Consider the following 5,823-nt stretch of genomic DNA (forward strand, 5'->3'; position numbering starts at 1 on the left):
CTAAATCTACTGCTTTAAAAAAATATACATTTTAACATATTTATTTATTATTTAAATTTGTTTACATATCACTACTATATCAGCGTCTGTTTATAAATTGTCTGGCAATACTTAGACATAAAACATTAATAAATCCTATACTTTATTTATTAAAGCATAATGAGATTTGCAGATAGATATTGTTGTCTGGAATTACGTACCAATAATATTTATCCATTTTGGGACAGTTTGGGAAAGTTCTTTAGAATTTTTTATTTTATTCAACATTCACCTATTATAACACCCCATTATCGTGGTGGGTATACACAAAAACATAGGACATCCAATGGAACATTTAAGCCACATATTTATTAAAAATGTGGCTGTATTTCTAAATCTTAAAATAAATAATTTTAGAATTTACACCTGCTTAATTTTTAAATAACAGTGAATATAAATAATCAAGGCTGTTGGTATTTTTGAGTTCCAACGTGTGGTTGTTCTTGTATCATGTCATGTTCTTATGTCATGTAAGATAGGTTAAGTTATATTAAGCAGTAGCAAGGTTAGAAGACCATTAATGCAGTCAGTCCCTGAGTTTCTCAGTGCTGTGGACAAAGAGCTCCATTCTGTGACACATTCAGCCACTACAAGAACTGTTATGGCATAGTCAGAGAAACACACACACATGCACACAGGTTTGTTTCGCTATACTGGAAATCTGTGGCATCTCATTGATTTCCACTGTTTTCATAACAGAATTCATACATAATTAGACTTTATGAAATGCTGATTTAAATGCATGTTGTACTATGTTTGTGGGACACTTAAAATATTGTGCCACTTACAAGTATAGTTAAACCCGCACACACACGTAAAATCATGATGTACAGTAGCCTACCGTCTGTGAAATCTGCTTTTGTGCTGCAACATTGAAAAACAAACTTATCTGTCAGAGTCACAATACACCTTTAGAAGAGACTTTAGCCTTTTCTGATGATTGCAAACTGAAGCTCATGTTGAAAATGTCCTTCATGTCAACAACAATGTGTACAAAATAGTTCTAGACCAAAATAGATTTTGTCATCATCCATACTTACCTGAATGGTGCTGTTTGAAACAAAAGCAGGGGCTGTCGTATTCCAAAAAAGACAAAATGGAACATTTTGCATTATAATGTGGATACACACTAGAGGAGAAGAAATGGAAATAAAGACATTTTATTGTGCTACAGAGGAATCTGAATTTTGACAGCAGTGGCAATAAGGAATTGTAATATAGCCATAGAAAAAGAGAGACCATTTCAACATATATTCTTTTTATTTACTATGTGTTTAGGTAAAATTATCATTATTGTTATTTAATTCTGAGAACCTCTTACAATACTTCTCCCAAATTAGAAATAAAAAAATTGTTTCTATTTGGATTTATTTGGAGAAAATGAAAAAAACTGGAGAGAACAAAGTTAAAATAAAACAAAATATGCAGTGTCTTTTTTCAGACCTCAAATACTGAAATGAAAACAAGTTCATATTCACTATTAAGTAATACAACACTAATATTTGTACATGTATTTAAGAAAAGTTAAAAAAAATATTTTCATCACAGTTTTCATGCGTCTTGTCTTGCTGTTGGTCTTCCACATTTCTGTAGGATGATTTTGTGTCGATTTTGTTGAAATTAAACAAACTGGACTGGAATAGTCCAATACATCTAGAAATTCTAATTACAGTTGTGTTCAAAATTATTCAACCCCCACTGAAATTGATTGTTGTGGTCGGTTTGACATTGATTATGATCATTCAGTCATCCTGCTTACAATTAAATCAAAGAGGCACGTGTAGGTCAGACAAATATAATATAACATTTATAATGAAATAACCACAAATCATTATCTCACATCATGAGCTCACATCATTATCAGTTTTATTCAACCCCCAAGTGACATTCAATCTTAGTACTTAGTACAACATCCTTTTACAGTTATAACAGCTTTTAAACGTGAAGCATAGCTTGACACAAGTGTCTTGCAGCGATCTACGGGTATCTTCGCCCATTCATCATGGGCAAAAGCCTCCAGTTCAGTCACATTCTTAGGCTTGCGCACTGCAACTGCTTTCTTTAAGTCCCACCAGAGGTTCTCAATCGGATTTAAGTCTGGTGACTGCGATGGCCACTTCAAAATGTTCCAGCCTTTAATCTGCAACCATGCTCTAGTGGACTTGGAAGTATGCTTGGGATCATTGTCCTGTTGAAAGGTCCAACGTCTTCCAAGCCTCAGGTTTGTGACGGACTGCATCACATTGTCATCCAATATCTCCTGGTACTGAAGAGAATTCATGGTACCTTGCACACGCTGAAGCTTCCCAGTACCTGCAGAAGCAAAACAGCCCCAAAGCATGATTAACCCCCCGCCATGCTTCACAGTAGGCAAGGTGTTCTTTTCTTCATAGGCCTTGTTCTTCCTCCTCCAAACATAGCGTTGATCCATGGGCCCAAACAGTTCTAATTTTGTTTCATCAGTCCACAGAACACTATCCCAAAACTTCTGTGGTTTGTCCACATGACTTTTGGCATACTGCAGTCGACTCTTATTCTTTGGGGACAGCAAGGGGGTGCGCCTGGGAGTTCTGGCATGGAGGCCTCCATTACGCAGGGTGCGCCGTATTGTCTGAGCAGAAACTTCAGTACCCACATCTGACAAATCTTTTCTCAGTTCCTCAGCAGTCACACGGGGACTTTTCTCCACTCTACGCTTCAGGTAGCGCACAGCATTCGAAGTCAGCATCTTCTTTCTGCCACGACCAGGTAGCGTTTCAACAGTGCCCTTTGCCTTGAATTTGCAAATGATGCTTCCTATGGTGTCTCTTGGTATGTATAACATCTTTGCAATCTTCTTATAGCCATTGCCCTTCCTGTGAAGAGTAATCACCTGTTCTCTTGTCTTCCTGGACCATTCTCTTGACCTCACCATGTTCGTAACCACACCAGTAAATTTCTAGAAGGAGCTGAGTATCACAGTCATTTTAAAGCTGCCTAATTGGTGCTTGTTAGGCTTTATTGCTGCTCCCTGATATCCACAGGTGTTTTCAATACCTGATTGAAAACACTTCATTTAACCTCTGTTCTTCAGAGTGGTAGTCTTTAAGGGGTTGAAGAATTATGTCAATGAAGAATTCACAAAATAAACATTTACTACTGTATTACAAAACTAATTGATGTCATTTTAGTTGCATATGGTTCTTCGAGAAGTCCTTGTAGGATTTCATTCTGAATACAATTACAAATGTACACTAAATTCCCTAAAACCATTTACAGCATTTGGGGTTGAATAATTTTGAACACAACTGTAAATGAAAATTTGGAATGGTCTGTTAATTTTTTCACGGCTGTATATCATGGAATCCCTGAAGAGATCATAACATAAGATTTTAAAATTATTTTATCTTGATAGCCATGAAATAAAAAGGCTTTTATGTTCATCATTAAAGATCATCCGCATTAGAAATTCTCTGCATGCTTTGTTTGACAGTGATTCCTTATTTTGCTCATAGATTCAATTCATAACTGATTCGACCAGCTCAGCTATAACATTGCAACTTCAGGCGACTGATAGCAGTTCTAAACCAGAGCCTCCTGCTGGGTTTGGCTTTTACAGCATCAGTCCAGCATGACTTTGGAATGGCATCCAGCCAGGCAGGAATAAGATGAAGCTTCAGTACGCTCATCCATGGTGTGAAATTCCTCCTGGTGCGGTCAATGAATGAGGTGACAACCATCGAGTAATGTAAAGGGCATGTTCACAAGTTTATGTTGGTGTAGAGTTTAAAGATATTTGCTGAACACAGTCAGATGGGCCTTTTGCACTTTGTATAACAAACTGTGTTATTCTTTAATTATCTGATTCAGTATGTGTGTAATTTGTCTCAAAAAAATATAAAACTGAATTTTTTTTTGTCATGAAAAAGCTTATAAAACCTCTCAGTACTTAAGACATTGACATCTTATTTCAGCATCTCAGTAATTATTGTGCAGTAATCTGACAACAAAAACAGATCAAACAGTAAAGTGTGGTGTTAGTTTATAGCTTAATGTCATGCTGACAGGGTCAGTTGTCCGACAGGGTGTCTGTCCAGTGTCACCTGAGCCATATCCTACTGTATGTCAATGCCAACTGCAGTCGTGTACTCGAACACTCATGTTACTGAACAGAAATGTTTGTCTGACTGTACAGTAGGAGACAGTGTTTGGACAGTGCCTGATATGGTCAAAACATGTGGCAGACATCTACTTACAAAAACTGTGGGCAAATTTACACAAAACATCCAAGTAAATCTTACTAGTTGCTAAATGCATGTTGCATAGATTATTTAGGCCATTGTTGAACTTTAAGAGATCATAAAGAATGTCTACATTGTGTGTTTCAATTTTTTTTATAAACATCCATCACTTGACCTTTAATTTCAAGGCATATGTCTAAATGATTGACGTCAATTATGTGGAGAAAAATATAATCATGACAACATATTAGTTACTTCTTAAAAAGTACAAAAAATTGCTTACAAATATTAATCTTATAATTATCTTAACAGCCCATAATACATGAGAACTTCTTTGAGAACTCCTTTGATCCTGTTTAAAAAGCAGAAAAAAAACTATACGGTTGAAACAATTCCAGAATACCAAAAGTGCATTTAAACTACTTTAAAGATGCTAAAATATAACATATATGATATCAATTTTAGAGACATTTAATAAGCACAACAGGTGACATGTCTATCCGAGCAATGTGTAGCCTATATATTTACACAGAAAGATCTCTCCCTCCACCTACTGGCTGATCGTTTGAACAGTCACAATCTGATGTTCTGTTGTTTGGCTGGACAATTTTTAGTGATAATATTTTATATAAAATCTGTTTGGAATGTTAATTCATATTCTCTGCATCCTATTCATACTGACGGCAGCTATCTTCTTCTTTTATCTTCTGACTGTGAGCACCACTTATGAGTGTTATTTCCTTTGTTACTGTCTTTTCTTTTGTAAATACTTATGTCTAGAAAAAAGAGTAATATTGATGGACAATAATTGGACTGTGTACCTCACCAAAGGTAAATGACTAGAGCAGCAAAAGTGAATGGAAATGAGAGGTAATATAGGAAAGCTGACACACATATGTCTCTTATATTCCTATGACTGAACCCAATTCACAATACATCCTCTCATTGTCACAAACCAATAGAGACCTTAACTAGATGTAAATATATTTTATATTTAGCCTATACAATATTGCAATTGCAAATTACTTCATCATATTGAAACAACAATGTTGATGACAGTGCTGACATATTAATAATAAATCATCTTAAATTACAAAAAGTAATTACAGACTTACTGTAAGACCAAAATACATCCTAACTCGTAGGATTTAACCTTTTTATCACATTTTTATTACGCTGTATTATGAGGTTGTATTATATATTGGTTGATTAAATATTTGGAGTGGATTTCCCCAACATAAATATCCTTCAAAACATCTTTAAGGTTTTCTCTTTAACTCTTTGACGTAAAATATTAGTTAAATCACAGTGGGTTGCATGATTTTGGGGACAATAACAAACACACAAATTAGCATACAAAATTCTGTATAGGCTTATGCCTATTATAGCCTTGTCTACTGTATGTCTATTCCCTATATAATAGGCTACAGCAAATTCTAAATCTGGTGGGCGTATCTCTATCTCCAGGTTTTAATTCGAAGTGTGCAATAAATCTGACTCAGCAACAAAGCCTCTCTCTCGCTCTCTCTTACGCAGCGGCCGTATCCAAGTCCGTAACTATACA

Source organism: Triplophysa dalaica, chromosome 17 (genome assembly GCF_015846415.1).
Source record: "Triplophysa dalaica isolate WHDGS20190420 chromosome 17, ASM1584641v1, whole genome shotgun sequence".
NCBI lineage: Eukaryota > Metazoa > Chordata > Actinopteri > Cypriniformes > Nemacheilidae > Triplophysa > Triplophysa dalaica.